We start from the raw sequence: 19,644 nt of genomic DNA, 5'->3' as shown, positions 1-19,644 counted from the left end.
AACTTAATCTGTAGGGTACAGAAGCTCTCACACTTTCCTACAAAACCAGTTTCCTCTTCTCAGATAAAGGGAATTCCTTCCAGAGAGTTTCTTCTGTTGGCAGCGCAGTCTCAGTTCCTCAGCGTTTCTTGAAGTACCCAGGGAGGAGAGGGCTCTGTGGCATTGACTTTGGCTGACAGTCCCGGGGGCCTCTTCCCTGTGGGTAGAATATGGGAACCCAACACTGCATCTACTCTATGTGCCCCTGTCCAAAAATCACTCTGCCTGAGTGGGACATGTGCCCTACCCTGTTGCCTCTCTTCCTCAAGGCCCTTCTTTGCAGAACAGCCCCAGTGGAGACACTTCAGGGTGATGGGGACATCTTAGGTCATCAAGGCATCATTGAGAGAGACTGTGAGTGATGACGCTGTGTGACAACCTCACTTTCTCCAGTCTTGTGAAAGAATGGCTCTTGGAGATGGCCCTGGAGAGTGAGTGTCTGTAACACGTGCCAGCGATGCCATACACAGAGAAAGGCCCTTAGCCTTTTCTGTCAGGATCTCTTAGAAATAGAATATTCTAGATCTGTGGAAGGCCTGCTGGAAAATCCCAACCAATGTGAAGTGTGCCTCCTCCTTCCATAATTGGCCACGAGCCCAGTGCGTGGCCTGCCATTCACTCGAGTCTGCACTGATGGTGCCAAGGCTTTGACACTTGAAGCGTGATATGAAAAGATAAAGGCATTTTAACAGAAGATGCTGGGTCAGTGGAGGTGACTGAAAGCAGCATTTGATTCCTCAGGTCATCCTGGGTATTGGGATAAGCACGCTGCCACTCAGGGAAAGGTGTATTAGTCTTGTTTTCACGCTGCTGATAAAGACATACCTGAGACTAGGAAGAAAAAGAGGTTTTTTTTCTTTTGAGGCCCCGCTGTGGGGCGGGGGTTGCCTCAAAATCATGGCGGGAGGCGAAAGGCACTTCCTACATGGAGGTGGCAAGAGAAAATGAGGAAGATACAAAAGTGAAAACCCCGATAAAACCATCAGATCTCGTGAGACTTAGTCGCTACCGTGAGAACAGTATGGGGGAACCGCCCCCATGTTTCAAATTGTCTCCCACTGGGTCCCTCCCACAACACATGGGAATTATGGGAGTACAATTCAATATGAGATTTGGGTGGGGACACAGCCAAACCATAAAATTCCGTCCCTGGCCCCTTCAAATCTCATGTCTTCACATTTCAAAACTAATCATCCTTTCCCAACAGTCCCTGATAAGGCTTGGCTGTGTCCCCACCCAAATAGCAACTTGAATTATATCTCCCAGAATTCCCACATATTGTGAGAGGGACCCAGGGGGAGGTAATTGAGTCATGGGGGCCGGCCTTTCCCATGCTATTCTCGTGATAGTGAATAAGTCACGAGATCTGATGGGTTTATCAGAGGTTTCTGCTTTTGCTTCTTCCTCATTTTCTCCTGCTGCTGCCATGTAAGAAGTACCTTTTGCCTCCTGCTGTGATTCTGAGGCCTCCCTAGCCATGTGGAACTGTAAGTCCAATTAAACTTCTTTCTCTTCCCAGTCTTGGGAGTGTCTTTATCAACAGTGTGAAAATGGACTAATACAGTCCCCAAAAGTCTTAACTCATTTCAGCATTAACCCAAAAGTCCGCAGTTCAAAGTCTCATCCAAGACAAGGCAAGTCCCTTCTGCCTATAAGCCTGTAAAATCAAAAGCAAGCTAGTTACTTCCTAGATACAATGAGAGTACAAGTATTGGGTACATACAGCCATTCCTAATGGGAGAAATTAGCCAAAACAAAGGGGTTACAGGGCCCATACAAGTCCGAAATCCAGCGGGACAGTGAAATCTTGGAAGCTTCAAAATGATCTCCTTTGACTCCATGTCTCACATCCAGGTCACGCTGATGCAAGAGGTGGGTTCCCATGGTCTTGGGCAGCTCCACCCCTGTGACTTTGCAGGGTACTGCCTCCCTCCCAGCTGCTTTCACAGGCTGCCATTGAGTGTCTATGGCTTTTCTAGGCAAACGGTGCAAGCTGTTGGTGGACCTACCATTCTGGGGTCTGGAGGATGGTGGCCCCTCTTTTCACAGCTCCACTAGGCGGTGCCTCCACATTTCCTGCTGCCCACTGCCATAGGCCATGAGCTTCTCCATGGTTTTGAGTGCCCCACCCTGCCAGCCCAAATTCTGCCTTCGGGGATCCAGGGTGTTCCATACTCTTCTGAATCTAGACAGTTCCCAACCCCATCTCTGACTTCTGTGCACTTTGCGGGCTCAACACCGTGTGCGGAAGCTTGCCAGCTTGGGGCCTTTGCACCCCCTCCGAGGGCCACGGCCTCCTGAGTTCAGCATTGACCCCTTTCAGCCATGGCTGGAGCAGCTGGGACACAGGGCACCAAGTCCCTAGGCTGCACATAGCACGGGGACCCTGGGCCTGGTCCATGAAACCATTTTCCCCTTGGCCTCTGGGCTTGCGGCAGGAGGGGCTGCCCTGAAGACCTCCGACATGCGTTGGAGACGTTTTCCCAGTTGTCTTGGGGATTAACATTCAGCTCCTCATTACTTATGCAAATGTCTGCAGCTGGCCTGAATTTCTCCTCAGAAAATGGTTTTTTCTCTTCTATCACGTTGTCATGCCTGAGTGCGGTGGCTCACGCCTATAATCCCAGCACTTTGGGAGGCCGAAGTGGGAAGATCACTTGAGGTCAGGAGCTTGAGACCAGCCTGGCCAATATGGTGAAACCCTGTCTCTACTAAAATACAAAATTAGCCGGGCGTGGTGGTGCATGCCTATAGTCCCAGCCACTCAGGAGGCTGAGTCAGGAGAATTGCTTGAACCTGGGAAGCAGAGGTTGCAGTGAGCCGAGATCACACCGTTGCACTCCAGCCTGGGTGTCACAGCGAGTCTCCGTCTCAAAAACAATGACAGCAACAAAAAATGTCAGGCTGCAAATTTTCCGAACATTTATGCTTGGCTTCCCTTATAAAACTGGATGCCTTTAACAGCACCCAAGTCAATTCTTGAATGCTTTGCTTCTTAGAAATTTCTTCCACCAGATACCCTAAACCATCCCTCTCAAGTTCAGAGTGCCACAAACCTCTAGGCAGGGGCAAAATGCTGCCAGTCTCTTTGCTAAAACATAACAAGAGTCACCTTTGCTTCAGTTCCCAAGTTCCTCATCTCCATCTGAGACCAGCTCAGCCTGGACCTTATTGTCCACGTTGCTAGCAGGCATCGGGTCAAAGCCACTCAACAAGTCTCTAGGAAGTTCCAAACTGTCCCACATTTTCCTGTCTTCTTCTGAGCCCTCCAAACTGTTCCAGCCTCTGCCTGTTACCCTCTTCCACAGGTGCTTCCACATTTTCGGTTATCTTTTCAGCAACACCCCACTCTACTGGTACCAATTTACTGTATTAGTCCATTTTCACCCTGCTGATAAAGACATACCTGAGACTGGGACGAAAAAGAGGTTTGATTGGACTTACAATTCCACATGGCTGGGGAGGCCTCAGAATCATGGCGGGAGGCAAAGGTACTTCTTACATGGCGGCGGCGAGAGAAAAATGAGGAAGATGCAAAAGCGAAAACCCCTGATAAAACCATCACTCCTTGTGAGACTTACTCACTATCACGAGAACAGTATGGGGAAAACTGCCCCTATGATTCAAATTATCTCCCACTGGGTCCCTCCCACAACACGCGGGAATTACAAGAATATAATTCAAGATAAGATTTGGGTGGGGACGTAGCCAAACCATATCAAAAGGTGACCCGCAGGACCAAGGAGCGGATGATGCCAATGACAAATCCTTCAAAGCAGGTGGTTTCTGCTGCTTTGACTTCAGTACAATTGAAGGAGGACTTGGTTGAGTTGCAGTTGACAGGGTGTTAAGAATGACTTTTGGGCCGGGCGCGGTGGCTCAAGTCTGTAATCCCAGCACTTTGGGAGGACGAGACGGGCGGATCACAAGGTCAGGAGATCGAGACCATCCTGGCTAACACGGTGAAACCCCATCTCTACTAAAAAACATACAAAAAACTAGCCGGGTGAGGTGGCGGGCGCCTGTAGTCCCAGCTACTCGGGAGGCTGAGGCAGGAGAATGGTGTAAACTCGGGAGGCGGAGCTTGCAGTGAGCTGGGATCTGGCCACTGCACTCCAGCCTGGGCGACAGAGCGAGATTCCGTCTCAAAAAAAAAAAAAAAAAAGAATGACTTTTGGTCTTGAAGCAATGATTCTTAGCCGATAACTCGGCAGTTGTCCTTGGAGTGGCAGGAGGTTCCTCTGTGGCTCTCACCGCTCCTGCTCACTCAGCCATGAGAGCAGGTTTCTTGGCACTCACCTAAGTCAAAACGCAGGAACAGCCTTGTAGCTGAGGCCAGTCTACTTTGGCAATAAGTGAGTTACCCAGAGACATGAGCTAGTCAGCCCCAGATGCAGCCACCCCATCAAGAACTACATTTCTGTTAGACACCTTTCTGTGAAATGATGGTTTGCCAAGATGTGTCACATGTTTATGTTGTTCGATCAATTGTGTACTAATACTATTAGGTTGCTGCAAAAGTAATTGCAGTTTTTACTTTGTCAAGTCAGTGTAGAGAAAATGCTAACACTTTTCTCTGTGAGTTTTTCTCACAGAGAAAAGTGTTACAGAGAGCCTCACAGAACATTAAAAAATTTGACCAGCCTGGGCAACATGGCAAAACTCTGTCTCTACTAAAAATGCAAAAGCTAGCTGGGCATGGTGGCTCATGACTCTAATCTCAGATACTTAAGAGGCTGAGGCACGAGAATCGCTTCAGCTCAGGAGATGGAAGCTGCAGTGATCTGAGATCGTGCTACTGCACTCCAGCCTGGGTGACCCAGAAAGACTCTGTCTAAAATTTAAAAAAAGTGTGAAAATTTAAAATTTAAATCCCATTTATAGATTTATAAATATGTAATATTGATATATATGTTGCAGATAAATTTGACGGGTGATCAGTAAAAGACTTTGAAGCATAGAAATGTGTCCCATGAGGATAAAATTACAGGAGGGAAGTGGGGTGGCAATGTGAGTTCGAGATGGCAGAGGTACACGTGCCATCTCTGCACTATTTATTAAGGAGGGGCAGTCAGACTGGGGGGCGATTTGTCATCCAGGAGTGATGGGCCAATTTTTTTGCTAAATGTCAATGATTATAATATGACAATCTAAGCCTCTACAATTTTGTAAACTTTAGCTGAACATTTTAGCTGTCAGCTTGGTTTTTCCTGATTCTGTTAAGAGGAGAGAGCTTTAAATTTGAGGTCCTGGCATAGGGGGACGGCTCTTGGCCTTGGAGGGCCGAGAATCCTCGCAGTGCCCCCCTGCTCCCAGGTCTGGACAGAAGCTGGGGTTCTGAGATTTCCTTTTCTTGGTAGATGAGGAAACTGTAAGTCCCTCCCATTGATTTCTTTGATTGTTGAGGGCTCTGTCTCTCTCTGGAGCGGTCTTCCCTATGCCCACACCTGCTTGCTCTCTGGCACAGGTTCTGCTGCCAGCATTGTGCACACTGGGGGGCTTGGCCACTCTCAGATGCTGTCTGTCCATGTGACCAGCCCCGCTGTATCCCCTGCTGTGATGAGCCAGCCAGGCCTTGCTGGGTGGCCCAGGCAGGTAGGCCCCTAGAGTTTCTGGACACCTTCCCAGTGGCTCACCAGGATGCCTGGAGCCCAGAGACATCCAGATACAGATCTGCCCCATAGAGGAAGAGCCCTCTGCTCAGAGCCTCTGGCACCAGCTCCCACCCTTGTGGGAGTCTAAGGTGGTTTGGGAAGGGGCAGGTGGACCTTGATTCTGATTTGGCTTCAGTTTGCCTCTTCTTCCTCTGAGAATAATCAAGATCTGTGGCAAGCCCTGGGAGAATGAAAGGCTGGGTGTAGGGTCTGAAACAAAAACAAGCAGTCGTTTTGGCTGGCTTCAGAATTCTTGGTTGGGTGGGTGGATAGAGCAGGGGTGGATCAATACCTAGTTTCAATCCAGGAAAGCAGTGCAGAGGAAGTGACAGGGTGCTGCCTCACCATCCATAGGAGGACCAGCCCCAGCCGAAGTCGGGCAGGCTTCCCTAAGAAAGAAGGAAAAAGCGTCAAAGTGCAGTGGAGAAGTTCCAAAAAGTGTCTCTTAGGAGTCCCAGGGAGAGAGTGGAGAGGAAAGAATGATGGAAAAGTCGTATTTGAAGAAATGGTAGCCGAGATTCCCAGTATTGAAGAAAGACATGAGTTCTGAGATAAAATGAGTTCCAAGTAGGATAAAGAAATGTGCAGTCATGGGCCACATGACGGGCCGCATATACAACGGTAGTCCCATAAGTTATGATAACCATATTTTTTTTTGAGATATGGTCTCGCTCTGTCACCCAGGTTGGAGTGTGGTAGTATGATCTTGGTTCGCTGCAACCTCCGCCTCCCGGGTTCAAGCGATTCTCATGCCTCAGCCTCTCCGGCAGCTGGGACTACAGGCGTGCACTACCATACCTGGTTAATTTTTGCATTTTTAGTAGAGGTGGGGTTTCACTATGTTGGCCACGCTGGTCTCAAACTCCTGACCTCAAGTGATCCACCCCCCTCAGCCTCCCAAAGTGCTGGGATTACAGGCGTGAGCTATGGCGCCTAGGCTGTTATGATAGCCGTATTTGATTGTACCTATTCCGTTTAGGTACACAAATACTTCCCACTGTGTTAAAATTGCCTACATTATACTGTTCAGCACAGTAACGTGCTGTACAGGTTTGTGGCCCAGGAGCAACAGGCTCTACCATGTAGCCTAGGTCTGTCGGAGGCAGGGCCATCTAGGCTTGTGGAAGTCCATTCTCTGATGTTTGCACAATAACGAGGTCAACTGACGACACCATTCTCAGAACATGTTCACATCGTTCAGAAACACCTGGGAGTAAATCCACACTGAGATGTATTGTGGTAAAGCTGCAGAATGTCAAGGATGAAGAGAAAATCTTTAGAATTAGCTGAAAAGACAGAGTAACTACAGAGAAATGGAGGAAGGCTGGCAGGTTTCTTCTCTGCAACCCCGAGTGCCACAAGATAGAGAATGAGCCCCCAGTGCAGCGGGAAGGCAACTGGAAGCCCTGGATTTTATACCCAAACGAACTGCTAAGTGAAGGGGTGGAAGGCAAGATCAAGACATTTTCAGGCAAACATTTTAACCATTTACAGATGCTCATTGTAAGGTTTACTATTACAAGATGTATGTCAGCAAGAAAAGGGAACTCGGAGGAAAGATAAAAGAAACAGCCACGAGGGTGGAAACTGATAAAATGTCAGTGAGTTTAGCTCATAATTGTTTAAGAAATTTGTGTGTGTCCTAATATAGAGATAAAAGTAAAGCCCTAGACCAGTGCTGTCCAATAGAAATAGGATGTGAGCTTTGAGTGCAAGCCGCACGTATACACTTTTAATTTTTTTTTTTTGGAGACAGGGTCTCGCTCTGTTGCCTGGGCTGGAGTACAGTGGTGCAATCTTGGCTCACTGCAGCCTCAACCTCCTGGGCTCAAGGAATCCTTCCGTCTCAGCCTCCCAAGTAGCTGTGATATGGGTTGACTTTGTGTCCCCACCCACATTTCATCTTGAATTATAATCCCATGATCCCCGCGTGTCACGGGAGGGACTTGATGGGACGTAATTGAATCAAGGGGGCAGTTCCCCCCATGCTCGTCTCATGCTAGTGAGTGAATTCTCTGGAGATCTGATGGTTTTATAAGCATCTGGCATTCCCCCTGCTGGCCTCTCTCTCCTGCTGGCCTGTGAAGAGGTACCTTCTGCATGGTTGTAAGTTCCCTGAGGCCTCCCCAGCCATGCAGAACTGTGAGTCAATTAAACCCCCTTCCTTTGCAAATTACCCAGTCTTGGGTATTTCTTCATAACAGTGTGAGAATGGACTAATACACCCGGCTAATTTTAAAACTTTTTTTTTTTTTTTTTAGAGATAGGGTCTCACTGTGTTGCCCAGGCTGGTCTCAAACTCCTGGGCTCAAATGATCCTCCCACCTCAGCCACCCAAAGTGCTGGGATTATAGATCTGAGCCACTGTGCCTGGCCAATTTAAAATTTTCTAGTAGCCACATTAAAAAAAGTAAAAGAAACAGGTGAAATTAATTTTAATATTTTGTTTGACCAGAATATTGTTTTAACATGTAATCAATGTGAAAACTATGAGATCTTGCACATTCATGGTGAACTCTGAAATCCGGGGCTCCATCGCTCCATGTGGTAGGGTTAGAAGGGAGGGTGGAGGCTATCAGTGGGGTGCCCTTTGTGTGTGGGGCGGTGCTTTCTCAGCCTGTGATAAGAGGTGGGGGTGGCACAGTGCTGTGCCCAGCCCCAGGGCAGGCGCCACGTCATTTCCCCTCCTCCTGGTCCACGGAGGAGTTGAGGGGTTAGTGTGTGGGATGAGCTACCTCCTCACACAGTCCTTTAGCACAAGCAAATCCAGTGAGTTCAGCCACTGCTCATTCTTGTCCGTGGGCACGAGCCGGCACCTGGCTGGGTGTGGATTCATTCAGTTCGGCCACCAAGTTGTGACTTTATCTGGGGGTCACAGTGTGAGCCACTGCTGTCCAGCAGGGGGACGAACACGGCAGAACCCTTGGGGAAGTGCCGGGGCCTCCCTCGATGCTGGCCTGGGTGACTGACCCTGGGTGATTTGGGCCTTGTTAGAACTTAACCCCCTATTGATGCACAGTTGCTTAAAATGAGTAGGAATGACTTAATTATAACATTTTCCTGTAAAAAGAGGGCTTGAGGATAAGAAGAGAAAACCGCCTTCCCTGAGGCTGCAGGAGAGTAGCTTTCTTGAAAAAGCCATGGTGGCTCCACGTTTTGCTGCAGCAGCAGGGAGGGAAGGGGATGTGAGCCCAGGGGCCAGTGCCTGGGGAAGACCATAGCACTTTCAGAGCTTTGTACTGGAGGTCTGAACTGCTATTCATATCATCCAAATTTACACTTTCATAAGCAGTAGAGAAAGACAAGGACTTAGGAGGATTCTGTCTGGAACCTCAGGGTCTTCCGCAGGAGGACTGGGCTCTGTCCGTATCCACCGGCACCAGGTACCAACAGGGGACATGGTCATCACATGCTGCTGAGCCGCAGACCCACCAAGGAGGAGCCAAATGTGGCATGTGGGGCTGGGTACAAAGATACTTCCTAAGAATTTTCTAGAAAGAGCATCAAGTTTCTGCCCAAAGGTGGGGAGATGAGGCAGGAGCCACAGCATCTGATGTTGGGGTTTAAGTTCAGTTTAAAAGTTTGGGTTTCTTTCATAGATATTTGGGCATTTTTCTATATGAGCACACAAATACTTGCTTAAAAACCAATTTCTTTCCTCCTCGTCCTCCTTTTCTTTCTTCTTTTTTCTTCTTTCTTTTCTTCTTCTTCTTCTTTTTTTCTTTTTTCTTTTTGAAACAGAGTCTCACTGTGTCACTCAGGCTGGAGTGCAGTGGTGCAGTCTCAGCTCACTACAGCCTCAACCTGCCCAGGCTCAATGATCCTCCCACCTCAGCCTCCCAAGTGGCTGGGACTACAGGTGTGCACTATCACATCCAGCTAATTTTTGTATTTTTTGTAGAGATGAGGCCTCACTGTGTTGTACAGGCTGGTCTCGAACTCCTGGACTCAAACAGTCCTCCTGCCTTGGCCTTCCAAAATGCTGGGATTACAGGTATGAGCCACCACGCCTGGCCCAAAACAGGTTTCTGATTGACATCTGTCTTTGTACTAACAGCCTTCAGCTTCTAACACTAGTTGAAGACACATTATTATTTTTGAGAGAGGTTTCTGCCTGGGTTCTGGTTCTTTCTGTTTACTCGCATTCCGGCTGCCCCTGAGCTTTTTCCAGATTGGAAGGGCTTACCTACGGACATGGTGGGCTGTATGTGACCATGCACATACCATGATTTTAGAGTAAAAACATTACCTTTTGCTGTTCAGAGTGAGGAGCTCTTGGAGACCCATGGGGAGGATGAAGCCCATCTTGGTGGATCAGGCAGTCAGGGCCAAGGTCAGGACTGGCTGGGGTGGGGCAGCAAAGGCAGAGCCAGGAGAGAGGGCACAGAGGGAGGCAGGGTTTTGGGGATGACAGGGAGGGCCTGGGCAGGAATCTCTATGCGTTCCCCTACTTTTTGGGTTTTGAAGGTGGAGAGGTGTGGCACATAATCTGTGCTGCTGTTTTATCATGTACTAAAACCATGTTGTGTGCTGCTCACGTCATCTCTAGCTTTTAGAATGAGGTGAGCACATCAGCGCATTTGAGGGGCTCCGTGGGGAATGGAGATTCTGCCAGGGCATACGAGTGCGTGTTTGCCACTGCATGGGTTTCAGAGCCCCTGCTTGAAGGTCTGAGGCAATTAAGAATGGATCTGTGTGTTCTCAGGTTCACACAGGCGGAAGACCAAGATGTTGACAGTGTTTCAGCTCCAGGAAACATTGTTTTTCTTTTACATTTGTCAGAATTTCCACACTTAAAATTATTTTTTTGATACAGGGTCTCACACTGTTGCCCAGGCTGGAGTGCAGTGGTGTGATCATGGCAGTGCTGCCTGTCTGGGGCTCAAGCAATCTTCACACCTCAGCCTCCCAAGTAGCTGGGACCACAGGTGTATGCCACCACAATCAGCTAATTTTTAAATTTTTTTGTAGAGATGGGGTTCTTACTATGTTGCCCAGGCTGGTCTTGAACTCCTGGGCTCAAGCAATCCTCCCACCTCAGCCTCCCGAGGTGCTGGGATTACAGGCATGACCCACAGCACCCAGCTCATACTTTTTATAATAAAAAATTATTTAAAAGTCATTTTGTATTTCACAGGCTCTATCAGACATGGTCACTCTCTAAGAAGGTCTGAGCATAGCTGAAGTGGATCACCTCATTCACTTTTGGGTGACTGGTGAATGCTGTCTGTCTGCCACTCCATTCTTGAGCCTTCTGTCCCTGTGGTGGCAGTGGCTGTGGGGGGAGAAGCTGGCCCAGGCACAGAGTAGGGGTACCCTGAGTATCTGCCCAGAGACATGGTGGTCTTCTGGTGGCATGCTGTGGTTTTGCCCTCCCTAGTTGCACAAAGCCAGCTGGCCAGAGAGGCTGGGGGTGCTAGGAGGGCCCCTGGGTAGGGCCTGGGTCTAGGCTGTGGTGAGTCAGCCATGAGGAGAGGCCTTGGAGAGGCTGGGTCTTAGGGGTGTGCAGCATCCTTGGTCCAGGTAGGCAGTTGGCTCTGCCACTATGAGCCCCAACCCTTGGAGTTTAACTGACACAATCACTGAAGCCCTGGAATGCCTGCCCCTGCCTCTGTGGAGGAGTGACAGCCGGCACCCACCTGTGCCCAGCCGCAGGCCCTCCCTCTTCAGGTCCCTTCCCAGAATGCAGGCCCTGGTCAGCACCCCAGCACCCCTGCCTGCCCACACGTCTGTGTACCCCTCCCACATCATGGGGTGATGGGGCACGGTGCCCTACTGGAGGGGCTGGGAGGCCTCGATGATGGTGACGTTCAGGCAGAGACCCGAATGGGGAGTGAGTCAGGTGTTGGGTGAATCTCAAGGACTGGAACCTGCTGGGCATGCTGAGGACTAGCAGGAGGATGGCGGGAGCGGTGGCAGCAGGAGGCGGCAATGGAAGGGCTGGGGAGGCAGCGTAGGGCTGTGAAGACACACGCCTGTATCCCTGTGAGGGTGGTGGGATCATTTCTACCCCCTCCCAAGTCCTTCTCAGAACCAGACTCAGCCTCGCCACCATCCTTCTAGGATAGAAACCTCTGGTTCTCTGGAATGTCCTTTGGGTCCTGTTGGTCACGGGAATAGGTGACAGCAAACCAAACATTTGCCCCCCTCCCCGCTCCCCATTTCTGACAGATGTCCACAGGGGCCATGTGCACCAGAACCGGCCACACGCTGCATCTCCCTCCAGGCTTCCACTAGGCTGACCCGAGGCGTGCGTGGCCCTGCACCCCTGCCAGCCCCCGGCTCCATCACCGTTGTCATAGTTGGGGTCTGCTGCCTCTAGGCTGTTCCTGTGTGACTCTCCAGCCCTGGATCCTGGGGACACACGGCCATCAACTCACCGCCCTGCAGCCCAACCTTCATCCTGTTGCTGCCCAGGCGGGCTTCTCACACTGGGTGGGGGGCGGGCTGCCAGCTGTTTGCTGGGTTAGGACTGAACCTGCAGCGTGGCCTTCCCAGGCCGGCCTCAGTGGCCAGACCTTTTCCAGTTTGGCTTTGGCCCTTAAAGACACTGAAGAGGTTTAATTATTTGCCCGCTATTATTGAAGGGAGTCTTTCTATTCTTTTGTTTTCTGGTTTTTGTTTTTTGTTTGCTTGTCTGTTTCATGGCCTGCCCTGAGCCCCAGTGCCTGAGTTACTTTCCTGCAGATCCTTTCCTGGGTTTTTCTGAGCGAATACCTGTTTGGCTTTGCCTGCCATATGTCAAGCCTCTGGAACATCGTCATTTTTCCTCTCATAATGCATAAAAATAAAGTACAGGCTCTCACTGTACTATTTTACAAATAATTTTTATCCTCTGGTAAAATGACACCTTGGTGAGAGCAGGTGTTCCTTTAGGACAGCTATTTTTAAAGAATGATGGAATCGTCCTCATCATCTGTTAGTAGCGGGCACCATTATAAGTCAAATGCTTCTAAGTTTTATTTGCATTATTTGATTATTTCAGCAATAACCACCGTACAAAAGAAGAATGTGCCAGGGAGCACAATGCAGGCAACCACATGAATCAGCCCCGCCGGGTGCTGGCTGTGTCCGTGTGTCTAGGCGGCCTTGTCCTCTCCTGCGGTCACCCCATCCCCTGTCTGCTTCCTTCCCCACGTGAGCTCCCCATCTTCTCTCCAGCGCCAAGTCGCCCACCTGCCACTTCTCCTAAGGAGCGGGGCCTGAAACCTAACAACTGGTCAAGACGAGGAGCCAGACGCAGGCTGCGACCCACATGCTATGTCCCCCTTCGCCCCAGGCCCGGTTCTCTTCCCTGGGGATCGCCGTGGTGGGCTGTGGGCACCGTGTCTTCTCAGTGGAAGCACCTGGAATGCGGCATTACACAGGAAGATCCGAGACACACCTGACCCACATGGACATGGCAGGGTTGGGTGCCCATCCCTCCTGAGGGCAGTCACAGAGGCGCCCAGCGTAACAGTGCGGGTGGGAGGGGTGGCCAGCGAGGGATGCAGGGTGCAATCCAGCACCCCAGACTGGCCCACTGCAGGTGGTTCCATGGCCTTGCCACGGTCCAGGGAGCCGACAGGTGGAGGTGGCAGCAGGTATGGGAGACACCCCTCCCCCGGTACAGTGATGCCCAGGAGGGTGGGTGCTCCCTGTGGCCCCCTCTTTGCATCTCACTGGCAGGCTCTGGACCCTGGGCCGGCAGGATTGGGTCCAGGGCCATCTCTGTCCTGCCTGTGTCCCACCTGCACGGGTGGAAGATTTGTCGAAAGAGATCGCCCAGAATGTGGGGTGATGGGAATCCCTACCCCCAAGTGTGAGCTGGGGTGTGGGCCCAGGGAACCCCATCCATGGACTGGGCAGCCCGGCCAGCTCTGCCAGCTCCGGGTGTGTCCAGGGGGCTCAGGCCGAGCAATGGTCAGGGCCGGTCTATAGGATACATGCACTGACATGGGGTTTCTCAGTGCCTCCCGATGACGCAGGACCAGGCAAATCCCCTTCTCTCCACTGTGGGACATCAGGTAATCATGGTGTCGTGGGAGAGGGGCGTCTTCATTCCACATGGCTGCTGTGACCAAGTCACACACTGTGGGGCGCTTAGAACAACAAAAATCGGCCGGGCGCAGTGGCTCACGCCTGTAATCCCAGCACTTTGGGAGGCTAAGGTGGGTGGATCACGAGATCAGGAGATCGAGACCATCCTGGCCAACATGGTGAAATCCCATCTCTACTAAGAATACAAAAATTAGCTGAGCTTGGTGGTGCACTACTGTAATCCCAGCTACTCGGGAGGCTGAGGCAGAATTTCTTGAACCTGGGAGGCGGAGGTTGCAGTGAGCTGAGATCATGCCACTGCACTCCAGCCTGGTGACAGAGTGAGACTCTGTCTAAAAAAAAAAAAAAAAAAAAAAAAAAAATCCCTTCTTTCAAAGTTCTGGAGACCTGAAGTCTGAGGTCGTGGTGTGGGCAGCACTGGTTTCTTTGGGGGGCTCTGAGGGAGGGTCGCTTCTTGCCTTCTCCAGCTCCCAGTGTTGCCGGCTATCCTTGGAGTTTCTTACAGGCCCGTCACTCCGATCTCTGCCCCATCTTCACATGGCATTCTCCTCTGTGTGCCTTTCACCTCTAAGGCCACCTGTCACTGGGTTTAGGGCCCACCCAGAGAGTCCGGGATGGTCTCAGGTTGAGATTCTTACCTTTCTTTCATCTGCAACAACCGTTTTTCCAAATACAGTCATATCACACATTCCAGATGTACTTCAAGGGGACCACCATTTGACCCACTGTGGGTGGGTAGGAACTGTGTCTGGGGTCCCAGAGCAGGCCCTGGGGGCAACTTTTCCTTACTCCAGGGCCTCTCTTTATGGCAAATTAGGTCCTAATCACAACAAAGGTGCCACATTGTCCAGTCCACACCTGCCCATGGCTTTGATGGGGTCCTGTGGCTATGGCAGGGGGGACCCTTGTCTCACCAGATGGAACAGCCTGGCCTAGATTGCTCTGATGTGAGAAAGCAGATCTGGTCAGTCCAGAGTGTGGTGTTCTATACCCTTGACTCACAGATGTCACCGGGAGGAAGGATGGCAGGGATGCCCCTCTAAGCGCCACCCGCTCACAGTGTATGGTCTCCAGAGAGGATGTGCAGATGGTCAGCCAGCAATGGAGTGTGCCCAGTGTCACTGGCCATTGGGAAAATGAGAGTCAAAACCGCAGTGAGTGGCCACTTCACAGCCACCGGGATGGTTAGAATTGAAAAGTCAGATAATAACAAGTGTTGGCGAAGATTTAGGGAAATCAGAGCCCTGCCACACCAACTGCTGTTCTATGATTGTTGAATGGTGCAGCCTCTTTGGAAAGCAGCCTGGCAGTTTCTCAGAAAGCTAAACATAGAAGTGTCATATGACCAAGAATTTCACTTCTAGATATATACCCAGAGAGCTGAAAACATATGTCTCCACAAAAACTTGCTTATAGCAGCACTATTCATAGTAGCCAAAAGATGGGAGCAGTGCAAGTGTTCATCGACAGACGCCTGGATAAACAAAATGTGGTCTGTCCATCCACACAGTGGCACACAGGAAGCACTGATTTATGCTGTAATGTGGACAAACCTTGAAAACACTGCTCCATGAAAGAAACAGACACAAAATGCCCTGTTTCATATGATTCTATGCACAGGAAATGTCCAGACATGCAAATCCAGAGACAAAGTTGATTAAGGGGTAGGGGGATGACTGCTAACGGGAGTGGTTTCTTTTGGAGGTGATGAAGATGTTCTGAAACTAGATCATGTGGTGGTTGCACAGCTCTGGGAACACCCTAAAAAACAGCTCTGAGAATACCCTAAAAACTGCTGAATTGCATACCATAGAGGCAGGGCCTCACGCTGTCCCCCAGGCTGGAGTGCAGTGGATGATCTCAGCTCACTCTGACTTCCACCTCCTGGGCTCAAGTGATCTTCCCGCCTCAGCCTCCTGAGTAGCTGGGACTAATAGGTGTGAACCACCACACCTGGCTAATCTTTTGTGTGTGGATACAGTGGATTATTATTATTATTATAGAGACAAGGTGTTGCTTTGTTGCCCAGGCTGACCTTGAATTGCTGGCCTCAAGTGATTCTCCCACCTCAGCCTCCCCAAGCACCAAAGTGCCATCGTGCCTGGCCTTTGAATGGCACACTGTGGTAGAATTTTATGGCACGTGAGTTCTATCTCAATAATAACAGTTTCAGAAAGCAACGATTGCTCTCTTTTTTTTTTTTTCTGAGACGGAGTCTCACTCTGTTGCCCGGGCTGGAGTGCAGTGGCCGGATCTCAGCTCACTGCAAGCTCCGCTCCCCGGGTTTACGCCATTCTCCTGCCTCAGCCTCCCGAGTAGCTGGGACTACAGGCGCCTGCCACTTCGCCCGGCTAGTTTTTTGTATTTTTTTAGTAGAGATGCGGTTTCACCGTGTTAGCCAGGATGGTCTCGATCTCCTGACCTTGTGATCTGCCCGTCTCGGCCTCCCAAAGTGCTGGGATTACAGGCTCGAGCCACCGCGCCCGGCCATGATTGCTCTCTTTTGGGCAGCAGAGCCTGGGCTTGTCTCTGCCGGCTGGAGCCACCTGGACACAGACCTGCCACGACCGGCATGCACCAGGGCAAGATCCAGCTGGCCTCATGTTGGGTCAGAGTCGGCGGCTCCATGATTAGATGAGCAACCACCCTGGGTGTCTAAGTCCATTAGGTCCTTCAAGGGGAGCTGGTCCAGGAGTGAGCATCAGTCCACCTGCCTGGGCCGGTGAGGCCTCCTTGAGTATGGCTTCCAGTGTGCCCAGGAGCGTGGGATGTGCATGGCCCCCCAGGCCTGAGCCAACAAAGTAGAGACCAGAGCATCCTGGGCCAGCTGTTGCGGCCCCACTGCAATAGTTCTCTTGGCCCACAACCTCGGACCCTCGTCTGGGTGTTTGAATTGCTCCTCTGATTAAAGGAGCAAGCTCAGTTCTTGTGAGCACTTAGCAAATCACCTCAAATCCTTTTGGAAGGAGAGGAATAATTCATAAATAGGCAGTTTAAGTTTCCATTTTCCACAAGCAAATTTCCATGCCTCCTAGGAGTTGACCGGACTGCATTCCCCCATCCCCACCACCCTTTCGGAGTTTCCTGAGCTGTGCTCAGCCCCTGCAACAGTGGGGCTTGAGCAGGGAGCACCCCGGGGGCCCCCTGCTAGCATAGTGGGAATGGAATTGGTTGTCTTCCTAGCAAGTTTGCTATTTAATAGTCAGTTTTAAAAATAAAATGCATTTTAAAGAATCTTTAAACCTATGGAGTTCAAAATGAGATCTCTGGCAGTTTAAATGCCCAGCTGTCAGATACAGGCTTATTCCATTTGGTGACGCAGCACCCTTCCCTCCGGAGCTCTCTCACCACCCATTCTCCTCCTCGGCAGTGACGGAGGGGCTGTGCAGTTCGTTCGTTTCTTTATGATCCCACTGCAGCTACTGTGGTTAAATTTTCTGCAGTGTTCTTGGCACATCATTTGTATAGGCAGTACTTGACAGAATTTGATTTGAAAATTCATTTTCCCTTGGAAAACGCTTTGTTAGATGTACAATTATCTCCCAGCTTTGTGTCTGGCTTGGCTTGCGGAACACATGCCACGGTCAAGGCCAGCATTGGCACCTGGGGTTTGTGTGGCGCCATGCCCAGCTGTTTCTCCTGTAGGGAGGATGTCTTTGCATGATAGGGGATGCCTCATCCTCAGAGGGCCAACCCACCCTCCTCCTAGAGCCAGGGTCCGGCTTCTGGGGAGCATCTCCTTCCATGGGTGGGAGGGGATCTGTTTCCACATCAGAGACTACACTGAGGTGACAAAGGGGCCCTTTGCTATGCCCCAAGGGGCAGAGGCCTCCAGCTGCATGGAACTGTACCCTCTGCAATTGGAGGGTTTTCTTTGGGCCACTGAGCACTCCACTGAGCTGAGTGGACGGTGGCTGTGGGGAAGGCTGCCACCTCTTCCACCCATCACCAGCCCCTCCGAGCTGGCTGTGGCTTCTGCTACGAGTGAGAGCAACTTGGCCGGGAAACGGGTGCTGCTTGGTGAGACAGCAGGTGCAGGGAACTGATTTGTTGGGGTGTCTAAACCAGTCCCCCAGTCTAAAGCTTCCCAGGGCACCGATTTACCAGACCATCTGGGAAACTGCGGAGGCCTGGGCTTGCCTCTGAGGGAGGCCCACGTGCAGCTTTGCATAAGCAGGTTCTTATGAAACATGAGCACTGGTAACAGCTGTAAAAGCATTTTAAACAAAAATTTAGTGAGGTTAAAAATTCCATCTCAGAACGTACATGGGAATGGTTTTGGTGTGTGTAGAGTTCATGCCTATCCTTTTTGAGAGGTGGCCTCTGCTGGGACATCCACATTCAGCCTCAGGGTCCTTCCTTCACTGGCTGTGCTGGGGAGCCGTGCTGGGCCATCGGAGTTCACAGTGAGGGCAGCTGGATCTTGCCCTGGCTTCCTGCAAGCGGGTCACACGGGTCAGCCTTCGCCTTGCCCTTAGGGAGCATGGGCTGTGCTCTGCCACCTGCATCCCTCCTGTAGGTAGAGGGGGGCCCCCAGACCCCCATGTCTGAACCTCAGGACCTGGGAAACAAACAGGCATGCTCGTGTGCTTCCTTTTCCTTCAGAATTTATTCTGCGGGTGGTCCAGTTGGGGCCTTCTGGTATCAGGGGTGACTGTCAGAGCTTGATAACCCAAAGTCCAGCTGAGGGTGAGCTGGAGGGCCTGGGAGGCGTCTCCTCCCGGTGTAGCCCAGCTTCAGGCACAGAACCAAGGCCCAGCCAGCACTGCCAGCCTGAGAGGGGCAAGCGGTGCCACCCAGGCCTGAGCGGGAGCCTTTGTCCCCAGGCTGGGCTAGGGCTCAGGGCTCCCACCGAAGGCTGGGAGAGTTGGGAGTGGACCTGAAGCAGGAACAGGAGAGACTCGGGGCCAGGGAGGCAGCAGGCAGGGCCGGGGGCGTTTCTGCAGGTGGGAAGGTGGGCCTGGGTGACCCGCCCAGATCCTGGGGAGGCTGGCGTTGTCGTCACCCTTATTATTACCCTCCGTGTACTGAGAGGCCCCTGCCGCGTGCAGGCAGTTGTAGGGACACGCCCTTTGTGAGTGCACGTGTGGGCCCAAAGGCAGCGCTCTATGCTCGGAGTGACAGGCGCCGCGCGGCCCCTCCTCCCACCGTTGTCCCGTGCTGCTCCGGCTGCTGCCTGTGGCCTCCGCGCACTGCGCTCTCTCGAAGCGTGGCCCACCCAGGGAGACGTGGAGACCCTGATCCTTGCCGCCTGCGCCTCCCCTGCCCCCTCCCCTTTCCCTTCCCCCCTCCCTTCCCCCGCGGCGTTCAGGGACACCCGACCCCTTTCTCCCAACGCTGCCTGCTGCCCACTGCCTGCGGGGCGGCCCAGCTCCACCGCTCGCCCTTCGTCCTGGATCTCCTCGTCTACCGCCCCACCCCGCCGCCGTGCGGGGTCTGACGGCTCGGGAGTGACCCCGTGCGCAACGCCCCGCTGGGCCCCGCCCCACTGTCCCTACGCGCCGCCTCCTCGGGGTCCATGGCCCCCTCGAGGCAGACTTTGCTGTGGCGACGTGGGGGTTTTGTCGCAGAACGCAGCCCCTGCCATTCCCAGTCACCCGCTCGGAGACCGAGGCTGCCTTGAGGGCTTGGCGGCGGGAATGCGGGGCTTAACCTCATCACCTGCGTGCACCACTGTCACTCCGCCGGCGAGGACGCGAGGCGCTCAGGGTTTCTCCAGGCTGAGCGGGTTCTCTTCGTCCTTAAGCCCACTTTGCAGATGCTAATCAGGGGATAGGCGGCAAAGAAGCTGGCGTCCACCGGGGCGTCTGTGCCCAGTGCCGACCCTCTAAATTCCCTTCCCACGTGGCTCCTGTCGCGTCTGGGCTGCGGAGGATTCCTCTAAACAGGCACGGCCGCCGTCTGGGTAAAG

At 51.9% G+C, this 19,644-nt stretch overlaps 1 protein-coding gene across 5 annotated transcripts in view; it reads left to right on the top strand.

The window, feature by feature from the left end:
• The window catches only part of ZFYVE28 (zinc finger FYVE-type containing 28), a 153,380-nt gene that overhangs the window by 32,234 nt on the left and 101,502 nt on the right, over nucleotides 1–19,644 (top strand). For 3 of the 5 annotated variants that reach the window (XM_017876245.1, XM_017876243.1, XM_017876248.1), the window contains exon 1: nucleotides 18,853–19,638. The exons of the other annotated variants lie outside the window; for them this stretch is intronic. The gene's annotated coding sequence lies outside the window, so the exon portion shown is untranslated. Of the gene's footprint in view, nucleotides 1–18,852; nucleotides 19,639–19,644 lie in introns of those variants that run through there. 5 annotated transcript variants of the gene reach the window in all.

This window comes from Rhinopithecus bieti, unplaced genomic scaffold (genome assembly GCF_001698545.2).
Source record: "Rhinopithecus bieti isolate Rb0 unplaced genomic scaffold, ASM169854v2 scaffold_9581, whole genome shotgun sequence".
Lineage (NCBI taxonomy): Eukaryota > Metazoa > Chordata > Mammalia > Primates > Cercopithecidae > Rhinopithecus > Rhinopithecus bieti.
The sequence above is the reverse complement of the archived record's forward strand: the minus strand, read 5'-3'. Positions and strand labels throughout refer to the sequence as shown.